Raw genomic sequence first — 13146 nt, forward strand, 5'->3', positions numbered from 1 at the left:
CTCAGTACGCACCAATCACATCATGGCTTCAGCGCGCACCAATCACATTCATTCTACGGGCATGAACACGCCCACAATGCCGAATGCGCCAATCACATCTTGACTTCAGCGAGCACCAATCACAATCCTTCTACGTGCGCGTCATATGATGCTGTTCCGGAAGGGGTGGGGTAACCTACCGGACCCGCTAGGGGGTGTGCGACGGAGCCGGTCCCTGCTCTCGTCAGATCGCAGAAGTTACACAGCTTAAGGCCTCGCTAGTACCAGTGTGGGAGACTGTCTGGGAATCCGTGGTGCGGTTGACTTTTTATTATGTCGTTTAGATTTTGTTTCACAATCGATTAAAAAGGACTATGGATTAAAGCATTTAATGTCAATGGCCATTCTAAGCTGAATGTCCCTGCTCTCGTCAGATCGCAGACGTTACACAGCTTAAGGCCTCGCTAGTACCAGTGTGGGAGACTGTCTGGGAATCCGTGGTGCGGTTGACTTTTTATTATGTCGTTTAGATTTTGTTTCACAATAGATTAAATAGGACTATGGATTAAAGCATTTAACGTCAATGGCCATTCTAAGCTGAATGTGCCTGCTCTCGTCAGAACGCAGAAGTTACACAGCTTAAGGCCTCGCTAGTACCAGTGTGGGAGACTGTCTGGGAATCCGTGGTGCGGTTGAATTTTTATTATGTCGTTTAGATTTTGTTTCACAATCGATTAAAAAGGACTATGGATTAAAGCATTTAATGTCAATGGCCATTCTAAGCTGAATGTCCCTGCTCTCGTCAGATCGCAGAAGTTACACAGCTTAAGGCCTCGCTAGTACCAGTGTGGGAGACTGTCTGGGAATCCGTGGTGCGGTTGAATTTTTATTATGTCGTTTAGATTTTGTTTCACAATCGATTAAAAAGGACTATGGATTAAAGCATTTAATGTCAATGGCCATTCTAAGCTGAATGTCCCTGCTCTCGTCAGATCGCAGAAGTTACACAGCTTAAGGCCTCGCTAGTACCAGTGTGGGAGACTGTCTGGGAATCCGTGGTGCAGTTGACTTTTTATTATGTTGTTTAGATGTTGTTTCACAATAGATTAAATAGGACTATGGATTAAAGCATTTAACGTCAATGGCCATTCTAAGCTGAATGTGCCTGCTCTTGTCACATCGCAGAAGTTACACAGCTTAAGGCCTCGCTAGTACCAGTGTGGGAGACTGTCTGGGAATCCGTGGTGCGGTTGAATTTTTATTATGTAGTTTAGATTTTGTTTCACAATCGATTAAAAAAGACTATGGATTAAAGCATTTTATGTCAATGGCCATTCTAAGCTGAATGTCCCTGCTCTCGTCAGATCGCAGAAGTTACACAGCTTAAGGCCTCGCTAGTACCAGTGTGGAAGACTGTCTGGGAATCCGTGGTGCGGTTGCCTTTTTATTATGTCGTTTAGATTTTGTTTCACAATCGATTAAAAAGGACTATGGATTAAAGCATTTAATGTCAATGGCCATTCTAAGTTGAATGTGCCTGCTCTCGTCAGATCGCAGAAGTTACACAGCTTAAGGCCTCGCTAGTACCAGGGTGGGAGACTCTCTGGGAATCCGTGGTGCGGTTGACTTTTTATTATGTCGTTTAGATTTTGTTTCACAATAGATTAAATAGGACTATGGATTAATGCATTTATTGTCAATGGCCATTCTAAACTGAATGTGCCTTCTCTCGTCAGATCGCAGAAGTTACACAGCTTAAGGCCTTGCTAGTACCAGTGTGGGAGACTGTCTGGGAATCCGTGGTGCGGTTGACTTTTTATTATGTCGTTTAGATTTTGTTTCACAATAGATTAAATAGGACTATGGATTAAAGCATTTAACGTCAATGGCCATTCTAAGCTGAATGTGCCTGCTCTCGTCAGATCGCAGAAGTTACACAGCTTAAGGCCTCGCTAGTACCAGTGTGGGAGACTGTCTGGGAATCCGTGGTGCCGGTTGGAACAGTTTTCTGGGTTCCATGGCTGAGTTAAATGTGCCATCTACAATTGCTGTTAATGCAGCTACTAGACAGCATCTGGACCATTTAAAAATGCTTAACAATATGTCTGATAATTCACCCGTGACTGAGCCCTTAACACTTCAGAAAAGACATTCTACACCCCTCAATGTTTCTTTAGGTTCCCCAAGTTTATCTGGACTCCCAGGTCGGTGACTGTCAAGAAGACGCTTTGATATGGTATTGCCTGTTGTAAATTGGTTAACTATGTAACTGTGGAGTTGTGTATATAGGCGGTGCCTGTCATTGTTTAGCTGCAAATATTTGTTGTTCCTGTGTATTTTGATCTGTACGTGTATTTGTTCTGTAAATATTCACTAAATGCCTCTTTTTTATAAATGTGCCATTATTTGCCTGACATATATTTATAACTCTACCTTTTCAACTGTAGTACGCTTTTGTTTTTATAAAATAAACGAATGTATGTTGAAATATACGTCTGCTTTTTATTTGGTTTTGACATTACCTTAATGGTTGACTATGTCAAATGTACATTGCTTCGCAATGTTAGCTACACCTGAACTAAAATTCCATCTGAATCATCTCCTTAATACACTATTTCCACACAATCTGTCCTATACCAGGGTGCCCAAGTGATTTAAGGCGTTAGCCTTAAAAATCCAATAGACACATAAGCTGCTGTGGTTTCAAATCCCACCCGGGTGTTTTATTTTGTATTTTATTTCTTTACAATAAATTTACCAATCCATTTTATGTGTTTATACAAAAAGAACAAATTGAGCTTTTATTTAAACAATTTGTGAATAACGTGTTCAGATATAACCCTGGTCATGCCTTGGTTACAGGGAGCACCAATCACAATCATTATTCAAAGTGTAACCTTGTCATGCACACAGGTATACTTATAGTTTCAGAAAACCGCAGAAAACATGTTCGGACGCGTTCCAGGCATGTCAGGGCATACTTCTGTTCAATGAACAAGCCCACAACTCAGTACGCACCAATCACATCATGGCTTCAGCGCGCACCAATCACATTCATTCTACGGGCATGAACACGCCCACAATGCCGAATGCGCCAATCACATCTTGACTTCAGCGAGCACCAATCACAATCCTTCTACGTGCGCGTCATATGATGCTGTTCCGGAAGGGGTGGGGTAACCTACCGGACCCGCTAGGGGGTGTGCGACGGAGCCGGTCCCTGCTCTCGTCAGATCGCAGAAGTTACACAGCTTAAGGCCTCGCTAGTACCAGTGTGGGAGACTGTCTGGGAATCCGTGGTGCGGTTGACTTTTTATTATGTCGTTTAGATTTTGTTTCACAATCGATTAAAAAGGACTATGGATTAAAGCATTTAATGTCAATGGCCATTCTAAGCTGAATGTCCCTGCTCTCGTCAGATCGCAGACGTTACACAGCTTAAGGCCTCGCTAGTACCAGTGTGGGAGACTGTCTGGGAATCTGTGGTGCGGTTGACTTTTTATTATGTCGTTTAGATTTTGTTTCACAATCGATTAAAAAGGACTATGGATTAAAGCATTTAATGTCAATGGCCATTCTAAGCTGAATGTCCCTGCTCTCGTCAGATCGCAGAAGTTACACAGCTTAAGGCCTCGCTAGTACCAGTGTGGGAGACTGTCTGGGAATCCGTGGTGCGGTTGACTTTTTATTATGTTGTTTAGATTTTGTTTCACAATAGATTAAATAGGACTATGGATAAGGCTTTTAATGTCAATGGCCATTCTAAGGTGAATGTGCCTGCTCTCGTCAGATCGCAGAAGTTACACAGCTTAAGGCCTCGCTAGTACAAGTGTGGGAGACTGTCTGGGAATCCGTGGTGCGGTCGACTTTTTATTATGTCGTTTAGATTTTGTTTCACAATAGATTAAATAGGACTATGGATTAAAGCATTTAACGTCAATCGCCATTCTAAGCTGAATGTGCCTGCTCTCGTCAGAACGCAGAAGTTACTCAGCTTAAGGCCTCGCTAGTACTAGTGTTGGAGACTGTCTGGGAATCCGTGGTGCGGTTGAATTTTTATTATGTCGTTTAGATTTTGTTTCACAATCGATTAAAAAGGACTATGGATTAAAGCATTTAATGTCAATGGCCATTCTAAGCTGAATGTCCCTGCTCTCGTCAGATCGCAGAAGTTACACAGCTTAAGGCCTTGCTAGTACCAGTGTGGGAGACTGTCTGGGAATCCGTGGTGCGGTTGACTTTTTATTATGTTGTTTAGATTTTGTTTCAAAATAGATTAAATAGGACTATGGATTAAAGCATTTAACGTCAATGGCCATTCTAAGCTGAATGTCCCTGCTCTCGTCAGATCGCAGAAGTTACACAGCTTAAGGCCTGGCTAGTACCAGTGTGGGAGACTGTCTGGGAATCCGTGGTGCTGTTGACTTTTTATTATGTCGTTTAGATTTTGTTTCACAATCGATTAAAAAGGACTATGGATTAAAGCATTTAATGTCAATGGCCATTCTAAGCTGAATGTGCCTGCTCTCGTCAGATCGCCGAAGTTACACAGCTTAAGGCCTCGATAGTACCAGTGTGGGAGACTGTCTGGGAATCCGTGGTGCGGCTGCCTTTTTATTATGTCGTTTAGATTGTGTTTCACAATAGATTAAATAAGACTATGGATTAAAGCATTGAACGTCAATGGCCATTCTAAGCTGAATGTGCCTGCTCTCGTCAGAACGCAGAAGTTACACAGCTTAAGGCCTCGCTAGTACCAGTGTGGGAGACTGTCTGGGAATCCGTGGTGCGGTTGACTTTTTATTATGTCGTTTAGATTTTGTTTCACAATAGATTAAAAAGGACTATGGATTAAAGCATTTAATGTCAATGGCCATTCTAAGCTGAATGTGCCTGCTCTCGTCAGATCGCAGAAGTTACACAGCTTAAGGCCTCGCTAGTACCAGTGTGGGAGACTGTCTGGGAATCCGTGGTGCGGTTGACTTTTTATTATGTCGTTTAGATTTTGTTTCACAATAGATTAAATAGGACTATGGATTAAAGCATTGAACGTCAATGGCCATTCTAAGCTGAATGTGCCTGCTCTCGTCAGAACGCAGAAGTTACACAGCTTAAGGCCTCGCTAGTACCAGTGTGGGAGACTGTCTGGGAATCCGTGGTGCGGTTGAATTTTTATTATGTCGTTTAGTTTTTGTTTCACAATCGATTATAAAGGACTATGGATTAAAGCATTTAATGTCAATGGCCATTCTAAGCTGAATGTCCCTGCTCTCGTCAGATCGCAGAAGTTACACAGCTTAAGGCCTCGCTAGTACCAGTGTGGGAGACTGTCTGGGAATCCGTGGTGCGGTTGACTTTTTATTATGTTGTTTAGATTTTGTTTCACAATAGATTAAATAGGACTATGGATTAAGGCTTTTAATGTCAATGGCCATTGTAATCTGAATGTGCCTGCTCTTGTCAGATTGCAGAAGTTACACAGCTTAAGACCTCGCTAGTACCAGTGTGGGAGACTGTCTGGGAATCCGTGGTGCGGTTGACTTTTTATTATGTCGTTTAGATTTTGTTTCACAATCGATTAAAAAGGACTATGGATTAAAGCATTTAATGTCAATGGCCATTCTAAGCTGAATGTGCCTGCTCTCGTCAGATCGCAGAAGTTACACAGCTTAAGGCCTCGCTAGTACCAGTGTGGGAGACTGTCTGGGAATTCGTGGTGCGGTTGACTTTTTATTATGTCGTTTAGATTTTGTTTCACAATCGATTAAAAAGGACTATGGATTAAAGTATTTAATGTCAATGGCCATTCTAAGCTGAATGTGCCTGCTCTCGTCAGATCGCCGAAGTTACACAGCTTAAGTCCTTGCTAGTACCAGTGTGGGAGACTGTCTGGGAATCCGTGGGGCGGTTGACTTTTTATTATGTCGTTTAGATTTTGTTTCACAATAGATTAAATAGGACTATGGATTAAAGCATTGAACGTCAATGGCCATTCTAAGCTGAATGTGCCTGCCCTCGTCAGAACGCAGAAATTACACAGCTTAAGGCCTCGCTAGTACCAGTGTGGGAGACTGTCTGGGAATCCGTGGTGCGGTTGAATTTTTATTATGTCGTTTAGATTTTGTTTCACAATCGATTATAAAGGACTATGGATTAAAGCATTTAATGTCAATGGCCATTCTAAGCTGAATGTCCCTGCTCTCGTCAGATCGCAGAAGTTACACAGCTTAAGGCCTCGCTAGTACCAGTGTGGGAGACTGTCTGGGAATTCGTGGTGCGGTTGACTTTTTATTATGTCGTTTAGATTTTGTTTCACAATAGATTAAATAGGACTATGGATTAAAGCATTTCACGTCAATGGCCATTCTAAGCTGAATGTCCCTGCTCTCGTCAGATCGCAGAAGTTACATAGCTTAAGGCCTCGCTAGTACCAGTGTGGGAGACTGTCTGGAAATCCGTGGTGCGGTTGACTTTTTATTATGTCGTTTAGATTTTGTTTCACAATCGATTAAAAAGGACTATGGATTAAAGCATTTTATGTCAATGGCCATTCTAAGCTGAATGTGCCTGCTCTCGTCAGATCGCAGAAGTTACACAGCTTAAGGCCTCGCTAGTACCAGTGTGGGAGACTGTCTGGGAATCCGTGGTGCGGTTGACTTTTTATTATGTCGTTTAGATTTTGTTTCACAATCGATTAAAAAGGACTATGGATTAAAGTATTTAATGTCAATGGCCATTCTAAGCTGAATGTGCCTGCTCTCGTCAGATCGCCGAAGTTACACAGCTTAAGTCCTTGCTAGTACCAGTGTGGGAGACTGTCTGGGAATCCGTGGGGCGGTTCACTTTTTATTATGTCGTTTAGATTTTGTTTCACAATAGATTAAATAGGACTATGGATTAAAGCATTGAACGTCAATGGCCATTCTAAGCTGAATGTGCCTGCTCTCGTCAGATCGCAGAAGTTACACAGCTTAAGGCCTCGCTAGTACCAGTGTGGGAGACTGTCTGGGAATCCGTGGTGCGGTTGAATTTTTATTATGTCGTTTAGATTTTGTTTCACAATCGATTAAAAAGGACTATGGATTAAAGCATTTAATGTCAATGGCCATTCTAAGCTGAATGTGCCTGCTCTCGTCAGATCGCAGAAGTTACACAGCTTAAGGCCTCGCTAGTAGCAGTGTGGGAGACTGTCTGGGAATCCGTGGTGCGGTTGAATTTTTATTATGTCGTTTAGATTTTGTTTCACAATCGATTAAAAAGGACTATGGATTAAAGCATTTAATGTCAATGGCTATTCTAAGCTGAATGTCCCTGCTCTTGTCAGATCGCAGAAGTTACACAGCTTAAGGCCTCGCTAGTACCAGTGTGGGAGACTGTCTGGGAATCCGTGGTGCGTTTGCCTTTTTATTATGTCGTTTAGATTTTGTTTCACAATCGATTAAAAAGGACTATGGATTAAAGCATTTAATGTCAATGGCCATTCAAAGCTGAATGTCCCTGCTCTCGTCAGATCGCAGAAGTTACACAGCTTAAGGCCTTGCTAGTACCAGTGTGGGAGACTGTCTGGGAATCCGTGGTGCGGTTGACTTTTTATTATGTTGTTTAGATTTTGTTTCACAATAGATTAAATAGGACTATGGATTAAAGCTTTTAATGTCAATGGCCATTCTAAGCTGAATGTGCCTGCTCTCATCAGATCGCAGAAGTTACACAGCTTAAGGCCTCGCTAGTACCAGTGTGGGAGACTGTCTGGGAATCCGTGGTGCGGTTGACTTTTTATTATGTTGTTTAGATTTTGTTTCACAATCGATTAAAAAGGACTATGGAATAAAGCATTTCATGTCAATTGCCGTTCTAAACTGAATGTGCCTGCTCTTGTTAGATCGCAGAAGTTACACAGCTTAACGCCTCGCTAGTACCAGTGTGGGAGACTGTCTGGGAATCCGTGGTGCGGTTGACTTTTTATTATGTCGTTTAGATTTTGTTTCACAATAGATTAAATAGGACTATGGATTAAAGCATTTAACGTCAATGGCCATTCTAAGCTGAATGTCCCTGCTCTCGTCAGATCGCAGAAGTTACACAGCTTAAGGCCTCGCTAGTACCAGTGTGGGAGACTGTCTGGGAATCCGTGGTGCGGTTGACTTCTTATTGTGTCGTTTAGATTTTTTTTCACAATCGATTAAAAAGGACTATGGATTAAAGCATTTAATGTCAATGGCCATTCTAAGCTGAATGTCCCTGCTCTCGTCAGATCGCAGAAGTTACACAGCTTAAGGCCTCGCTAGTACCAGTGTGGGAGACTGTCTGGGAATCCGTGGTGCGGTTGACTTTTTATTATGTCGTTTAGATTTTGTTTCACAATAGATTAAATAGGACTATGGATTAAAGCATTGAACGTCAATGGCCATTCTAAGCTGAATGTGCCTGCTCTCGTCAGAACGCAGAAGTTACACAGCTTAAGGCCTCACTAGTACCAGTGTGGGAGACTGTCTGGGAATCCGTGGTGCGGTTGAATTTTTATTATGTCGTTTAGATTTTGTTTCACAATCGATTAAAAAGGACTATGGATTAAAGCATTTAATGTCAATGGCCATTCTAAGCTGAATGTGCGTCAGATCGCAGAAGTTACACAGCTTAAGGCCTTGCTAGTACTTACGTGGGAGACTGTCTGGGAATCCGTGGGGCGGTTGACTTTTTATTATGTCGTTTAGATTTTGTTTCACAATAGATTAAATAGGACTATGGATTAAAGGATTTAACGTCAATGGCCATTCTAAGCTGATTGTGCCTGCTCTCGTCAGATCGCAGAAGTTACACAGCTTAAGGCCTCGCTAGTACCAGTGTGGGAGACTGTCTGTGAATCCGTGGTGCGGTTGAATTTTTATTATGTCGTTTAGATTTTGTTTCACAATCGATTAAAAAGGACTATGGATTAAAGAATTTAATGTCAATGGCCATTCTAAGCTGAATGTCCCTGCTCTCGTCAGATCGCAGAAGTTACACAGCTTAAGGCCTCGCTAGTACCAGTGTGGGAGACTGTCTGGGAATCCGTGGTGCGGTTGACTATTTATTATGTCGTTTAGATTTTGTTTCACAATCGATTAAAAAGGACTATGGATTAAAGCATTTAATGTCAATGGCCATTCTAAGCTGAATGTGCCTGCTCTCGTCAGATCGCAGAAGTTACACAGCTTAAGGCCTCGCTAGTACCAGTGTGGGAGACTGTCTGGGAATCCGTGGTGCGGTTGACTTTTTATTATGTCGTTTAGATTTTGTTTCACAATAGATTAAATAGGACTATGGATTAAAGCATTTAACGTCAATGGCCATTCTAAGCTGAATGTGCCTGCTCTCGTCAGATCGTAGAAGTTACACAGCTTAAGGCCTCGCTAGTACCAGTGTGGGAGACTGTCTGGGAATCCGTGGTGCGGTTGAATTTTTATTATGTCGTTTAGATTTTGTTTCACAATCGATTAAAAAGGACTATGGATTAAAGCATTTAATGTCAATGGCCATTCTAAGCTGAATGTCCCTGCTCTCGTCAGATCGCAGAAGTTACACAGCTTAAGGCCTCGCTAGTACCAGTGTGGGAGACTGTCTGGGAATCCGTGGTGCGGTTTACTTTTTATTATGTCGTTTAGATTTTGTTTCACAATCGATTAAAAAGGACTATGGATTAAAGCATTTAATGTCAATGGCCATTCTAAGCTGAATGTTCCTGCTCTCGTCAGATCGCAGAAGTTACACAGCTTAAGGCCTCGCTAGTACCAGTGTCGGAGACTTTCTGGGAATCCGTGGTGCGGTTGACTTTTTATTATGTCGTTTAGATTTTGTTTCACAATAGATTAAATAGGACTATGGATTAAAGCATTTAACGTCAATCGCCATTCTAAGCTGAATGTGCCTGCTCTCGTCAGAACGCAGAAGTTACACAGCTTAAGGCCTCGCTAGTACTAGTGTGGGAGACTGTCTGGTAATCCGTGATGCGGTTGAATTTTTATTATGTCGTTTAGATTTTGTTTCACAATCGATTAAAAAGGACTATGGATTAAAGCATTTAATGTCAATGGCCATTCTAAGCTGAATGTCCCTGCTCTCGTCAGATCGCAGAAGTTACACAGCTTAAGGCCTCGCTAGTACCAGTGTGGGAGACTGTCTGGGAATCCATGGTGCGGTTGACTTTTTATTATGTCGTTTAGATTTTGTTTCACAATAGATTAAATAGGACTATGGATTAAAGCATTTAGCGTCAATGGCCATTCTAAGCTGAATGTCCCTGCTCTCGTCAGATCGCAGAAGTTACACAGCTTAAGGCCTCGCTAGTACCAGTGTGGGAGACTGTCTGGGAATCCGTGGTGCGGTTGACTTTTTATTATGTCGTTTAGATTTTGTTTCACAATCGATTAAAAAGGACTATGGATTAAAGCATTTAATGTCAATGGCCATTCTAAGCTGAATGTGCCTGCTCTCGTCAGATCGCAGAAGTTACACAGCTTAAGGCCTCGCTAGTACCAGTGTGGGAGACTGTCTGGGAATCCGTGGTGCGGTTGAATTTTTATTATGTCGTTTAGATTTTGTTTCACAATCGATTAAAAAGGACTATGGATTAGAGCATTTAATGTCAATGGCCATTCTAAGCTGAATGTGCCTGCTCTCGTCAGATCGCCGAAATTACACAGCTTAAGGCCTCGCTAGTACCAGTGTGGGAGACTGTCTGGGAATCCGTGGTGCGGTTGACTTTTTATTATGTCGTTTAGATTTTGTTTCACAATCGATTAAAAAGGACTATGGATTAAAGCATTTAATGTCAATGGCCATTCTAAGCTGAATGTGCCTGCTCTCGTCAGATCGCCGAAGTTACACAGCTTAAGGCCTCGCTAGTACCAGTGTGGGAGACTGTCTGGGAATCCGTGGTGCGGTTGACTTTTTATTATGTCGTTTAGATTTTGTTTCACAATAGATTAAATAGGACTATGGATTAAAACATTTAACTTCAATGGCCATTCTAAGCTGAATGTGCCTGCTCTCGTCAGATCGCAGAAGTTACACAGCTTAAGACCTCGCTAGTACCAGTGTGGGAGACTGTCTGGGAATCCGTGGTGCGGTTGAATTTTTATTATGTCGTTTAGATTTTGTTTCACAATCGATTAAAAAGGACTATGGATTAAAGCATTTAATGTCGATGGCCATTCTAAGCTGAATGTCCCTGCTCTCGTCAAATCGCAGAAGTTACACAGCTTAAGGCCTCGCTAGTAGCAGTGTGGGAGACTGTCTGGGAATTCGTGGTGCGTTTGCCTTTTTATTATGTCGTTTAGATTTTGTTTCACAATCGATTAAAAAGGACTATGGATTAAAGCATTTAATGTCAATGGCCATTCTAAGCTGAATGTCCCTGCTCTCGGCAGATCGCAGAAGTTACACAGCTTAAGGCCTTGCTAGTACCAGTGTGGGAGACTGTCTGGGAATCCGTGGTGCGGTTGACTTTTTATTATGTTGTTTAGATTTTGTTTCACAATAGATTAAATAGCACTATGATTAAAGCTTTTAATGTCAATGGCCATTCTAAGCTGAATGTGCCTGCTCTCATCAGATCGCAGAAGTTACACAGCTTAAGGCCTCGCTAGTACCAGTGTGGGAGACTGTCTGGGAATCCGTGGTGCGGTTGACTTTTTATTATGTTGTTTTGATTTTGTTTCACAATCGATTAAAAAGGACTATGGAATAAAGCATTTAATGTCAATGGCCTTTCTAAACTGAATGTGCCTGCTCTCGTTAGATCGCAGAAGTTACACAGCTTAACGCCTCGCTAGTACCAGTGTGGGAGGCTGTCTGGGAATCCGTGGTGCGGTTGACTTTTTATTATGTCGTTTAGATTTTGTTTCACAATAGATGAAATAGGACTATGGATTAAAGCATTTAACGTCAATGGCCATTCTAAGCTGAATGTCCCTGCTCTCGTCAGATCGCAGAAGTTACACAGCTTAAGGCCTCGCTAGTACCAGTGTGGGAGACTGTCTGGGAATCCGTGGTGCGGTTGACTTCTTATTATGTCGTTTAGATTTTTTTTCACAATCGATTAAAAAGGACTATGGATTAAAGCATTTAATGTCAATGGCCATTCTAAGCTGAATGTGCCTGCTCTCGTCAGATCGCAGAAGTTACACAGCTTAAGGCCTCGCTAGTACCAGTGTGGGAGACTGTCTGGGAATCCGTGGTGCGGTTGACTTTTTATTATGTCGTTTAGATTTTGTTTCACAATAGATTAAATAGGACTATGGATTAAAGCATTGAACGTCAATGGCCATTCTAAGCTGAATGTGCCTGCTCTCGTCAGAACGCAGAAGTTACACAGCTTAAGGCCTCGCTAGTACCAGTGTGGGAGACTGTCTGGGAATCCGTGGTGCGGTTGAATTTTTAGTATGTCGTTTAGATTTTGTTTCACAATCGATTAAAAAGGACTATGGATTAAAGCATTTAATGTCAATGGCCATTCTAAGCTGAATGTGCGTCAGATCGCAGAAGTTACACAGCTTAAGGCCTTGCTAGTACTTATGTGGGAGACTGTCTGGGAATCCGTGGGGCGGTTGACTTTTTATTATGTCGTTTAGATTTTGTTTCACAATCGATTAAAAAGGACTATGGATTAAAGAATTTAATGTCAATGGCCATTCTAAGCTGAATGTCCCTGCTCTCGTCAGATCGCAGAAGTTACACAGCTTAAGGCCTCGCTAGTACCAGTGTGGGAGACTGTCTGGGAATCCGTGGTGCGGTTGACTATTTATTATGTCGTTTAGATTTTGTTTCACAATCGATTAAAAAGGACTATGGATTAAAGCATTTAATGTCAATGGCCATTCTAAGCTGAATGTGCCTGCTCTCGTCATATCGCAGAAGTTACACAGCTTAAGGCCTCGCTAGTACCAGTGTGGGAGACTGTCTGGGAATCCGTGGTGCGGTTGACTTTTTATTATGTCGATTAGATTTTGTTTCACAATCGATTAAAAAGGACTATGGATTAAAGCATTTAATGTCAATGGCCATTCTAAGCTGAATGTCCCTGCTCTCGTCAGATCGCAGAAGTTACACAGCTTAAGGCCTCGCTAGTACCAGTGTGGGAGACTGTCTGGGAATCCGTGGTGCGGTTGACTTTTTATTATGTCGTTT

General features: G+C 42.1%; 52 pseudogenes; all 52 read left to right on the forward strand.

The window, feature by feature from the left end:
- The first annotated feature begins 372 nt into the window (after positions 1-372).
- Positions 373-491, forward strand: LOC142707952 (5S ribosomal RNA; annotated as a pseudogene).
- A 67-nt stretch (positions 492-558) lies between these two features.
- On the forward strand, positions 559-677 carry LOC142707885 (5S ribosomal RNA; annotated as a pseudogene).
- A 67-nt stretch (positions 678-744) lies between these two features.
- On the forward strand, positions 745-863 carry LOC142707971 (5S ribosomal RNA; annotated as a pseudogene).
- Positions 864-930: 67 nt separating this feature from the next.
- Positions 931-1049, forward strand: LOC142707876 (5S ribosomal RNA; annotated as a pseudogene).
- A 253-nt stretch (positions 1050-1302) lies between these two features.
- Positions 1303-1421, forward strand: LOC142707994 (5S ribosomal RNA; annotated as a pseudogene).
- A 67-nt stretch (positions 1422-1488) lies between these two features.
- LOC142708009 (5S ribosomal RNA) lies at positions 1489-1607 on the forward strand (annotated as a pseudogene).
- Positions 1608-1860: 253 nt separating this feature from the next.
- Positions 1861-1980, forward strand: LOC142708027 (5S ribosomal RNA; annotated as a pseudogene).
- A 1377-nt stretch (positions 1981-3357) lies between these two features.
- On the forward strand, positions 3358-3476 carry LOC142707981 (5S ribosomal RNA; annotated as a pseudogene).
- A 67-nt stretch (positions 3477-3543) lies between these two features.
- On the forward strand, positions 3544-3662 carry LOC142707845 (5S ribosomal RNA; annotated as a pseudogene).
- A 66-nt stretch (positions 3663-3728) lies between these two features.
- On the forward strand, positions 3729-3847 carry LOC142708059 (5S ribosomal RNA; annotated as a pseudogene).
- Positions 3848-3914: 67 nt separating this feature from the next.
- On the forward strand, positions 3915-4033 carry LOC142707902 (5S ribosomal RNA; annotated as a pseudogene).
- Positions 4034-4100: 67 nt separating this feature from the next.
- On the forward strand, positions 4101-4219 carry LOC142707914 (5S ribosomal RNA; annotated as a pseudogene).
- A 67-nt stretch (positions 4220-4286) lies between these two features.
- LOC142708074 (5S ribosomal RNA) lies at positions 4287-4405 on the forward strand (annotated as a pseudogene).
- A 67-nt stretch (positions 4406-4472) lies between these two features.
- LOC142708053 (5S ribosomal RNA) lies at positions 4473-4591 on the forward strand (annotated as a pseudogene).
- A 67-nt stretch (positions 4592-4658) lies between these two features.
- Positions 4659-4777, forward strand: LOC142708096 (5S ribosomal RNA; annotated as a pseudogene).
- A 67-nt stretch (positions 4778-4844) lies between these two features.
- LOC142708075 (5S ribosomal RNA) lies at positions 4845-4963 on the forward strand (annotated as a pseudogene).
- Positions 4964-5030: 67 nt separating this feature from the next.
- On the forward strand, positions 5031-5149 carry LOC142707887 (5S ribosomal RNA; annotated as a pseudogene).
- Positions 5150-5216: 67 nt separating this feature from the next.
- LOC142707847 (5S ribosomal RNA) lies at positions 5217-5335 on the forward strand (annotated as a pseudogene).
- A 253-nt stretch (positions 5336-5588) lies between these two features.
- LOC142708073 (5S ribosomal RNA) lies at positions 5589-5707 on the forward strand (annotated as a pseudogene).
- Positions 5708-5774: 67 nt separating this feature from the next.
- LOC142708048 (5S ribosomal RNA) lies at positions 5775-5893 on the forward strand (annotated as a pseudogene).
- A 67-nt stretch (positions 5894-5960) lies between these two features.
- Positions 5961-6079, forward strand: LOC142707982 (5S ribosomal RNA; annotated as a pseudogene).
- Positions 6080-6146: 67 nt separating this feature from the next.
- Positions 6147-6265, forward strand: LOC142708099 (5S ribosomal RNA; annotated as a pseudogene).
- A 67-nt stretch (positions 6266-6332) lies between these two features.
- LOC142708025 (5S ribosomal RNA) lies at positions 6333-6451 on the forward strand (annotated as a pseudogene).
- A 67-nt stretch (positions 6452-6518) lies between these two features.
- Positions 6519-6637, forward strand: LOC142708076 (5S ribosomal RNA; annotated as a pseudogene).
- A 253-nt stretch (positions 6638-6890) lies between these two features.
- LOC142707930 (5S ribosomal RNA) lies at positions 6891-7009 on the forward strand (annotated as a pseudogene).
- Positions 7010-7076: 67 nt separating this feature from the next.
- Positions 7077-7195, forward strand: LOC142707995 (5S ribosomal RNA; annotated as a pseudogene).
- Positions 7196-7448: 253 nt separating this feature from the next.
- Positions 7449-7567, forward strand: LOC142708010 (5S ribosomal RNA; annotated as a pseudogene).
- A 67-nt stretch (positions 7568-7634) lies between these two features.
- LOC142707874 (5S ribosomal RNA) lies at positions 7635-7753 on the forward strand (annotated as a pseudogene).
- Positions 7754-8006: 253 nt separating this feature from the next.
- LOC142707848 (5S ribosomal RNA) lies at positions 8007-8125 on the forward strand (annotated as a pseudogene).
- A 67-nt stretch (positions 8126-8192) lies between these two features.
- On the forward strand, positions 8193-8311 carry LOC142707849 (5S ribosomal RNA; annotated as a pseudogene).
- Positions 8312-8378: 67 nt separating this feature from the next.
- On the forward strand, positions 8379-8497 carry LOC142707911 (5S ribosomal RNA; annotated as a pseudogene).
- A 245-nt stretch (positions 8498-8742) lies between these two features.
- LOC142708030 (5S ribosomal RNA) lies at positions 8743-8861 on the forward strand (annotated as a pseudogene).
- Positions 8862-8928: 67 nt separating this feature from the next.
- Positions 8929-9047, forward strand: LOC142707851 (5S ribosomal RNA; annotated as a pseudogene).
- A 67-nt stretch (positions 9048-9114) lies between these two features.
- Positions 9115-9233, forward strand: LOC142708077 (5S ribosomal RNA; annotated as a pseudogene).
- A 67-nt stretch (positions 9234-9300) lies between these two features.
- LOC142708002 (5S ribosomal RNA) lies at positions 9301-9419 on the forward strand (annotated as a pseudogene).
- Positions 9420-9486: 67 nt separating this feature from the next.
- On the forward strand, positions 9487-9605 carry LOC142707955 (5S ribosomal RNA; annotated as a pseudogene).
- Positions 9606-9672: 67 nt separating this feature from the next.
- On the forward strand, positions 9673-9791 carry LOC142707921 (5S ribosomal RNA; annotated as a pseudogene).
- A 67-nt stretch (positions 9792-9858) lies between these two features.
- On the forward strand, positions 9859-9977 carry LOC142708043 (5S ribosomal RNA; annotated as a pseudogene).
- Positions 9978-10044: 67 nt separating this feature from the next.
- Positions 10045-10163, forward strand: LOC142707980 (5S ribosomal RNA; annotated as a pseudogene).
- Positions 10164-10230: 67 nt separating this feature from the next.
- On the forward strand, positions 10231-10349 carry LOC142707852 (5S ribosomal RNA; annotated as a pseudogene).
- A 67-nt stretch (positions 10350-10416) lies between these two features.
- On the forward strand, positions 10417-10535 carry LOC142707931 (5S ribosomal RNA; annotated as a pseudogene).
- Positions 10536-10602: 67 nt separating this feature from the next.
- LOC142707939 (5S ribosomal RNA) lies at positions 10603-10721 on the forward strand (annotated as a pseudogene).
- Positions 10722-10788: 67 nt separating this feature from the next.
- On the forward strand, positions 10789-10907 carry LOC142707950 (5S ribosomal RNA; annotated as a pseudogene).
- Positions 10908-10974: 67 nt separating this feature from the next.
- On the forward strand, positions 10975-11093 carry LOC142707897 (5S ribosomal RNA; annotated as a pseudogene).
- Positions 11094-11346: 253 nt separating this feature from the next.
- LOC142708020 (5S ribosomal RNA) lies at positions 11347-11465 on the forward strand (annotated as a pseudogene).
- A 66-nt stretch (positions 11466-11531) lies between these two features.
- On the forward strand, positions 11532-11650 carry LOC142707886 (5S ribosomal RNA; annotated as a pseudogene).
- Positions 11651-11903: 253 nt separating this feature from the next.
- Positions 11904-12022, forward strand: LOC142707853 (5S ribosomal RNA; annotated as a pseudogene).
- Positions 12023-12089: 67 nt separating this feature from the next.
- LOC142708079 (5S ribosomal RNA) lies at positions 12090-12208 on the forward strand (annotated as a pseudogene).
- A 67-nt stretch (positions 12209-12275) lies between these two features.
- LOC142707888 (5S ribosomal RNA) lies at positions 12276-12394 on the forward strand (annotated as a pseudogene).
- Positions 12395-12639: 245 nt separating this feature from the next.
- On the forward strand, positions 12640-12758 carry LOC142707854 (5S ribosomal RNA; annotated as a pseudogene).
- A 67-nt stretch (positions 12759-12825) lies between these two features.
- LOC142708008 (5S ribosomal RNA) lies at positions 12826-12944 on the forward strand (annotated as a pseudogene).
- Positions 12945-13011: 67 nt separating this feature from the next.
- Positions 13012-13130, forward strand: LOC142707855 (5S ribosomal RNA; annotated as a pseudogene).
- Positions 13131-13146: the final 16 nt, after the last annotated feature.

The sequence above is a fragment of the Rhinoderma darwinii genome, unplaced genomic scaffold (assembly GCF_050947455.1).
Source record: "Rhinoderma darwinii isolate aRhiDar2 unplaced genomic scaffold, aRhiDar2.hap1 Scaffold_3887, whole genome shotgun sequence".
Taxonomy (NCBI): Eukaryota; Metazoa; Chordata; class Amphibia; order Anura; family Rhinodermatidae; genus Rhinoderma; species Rhinoderma darwinii.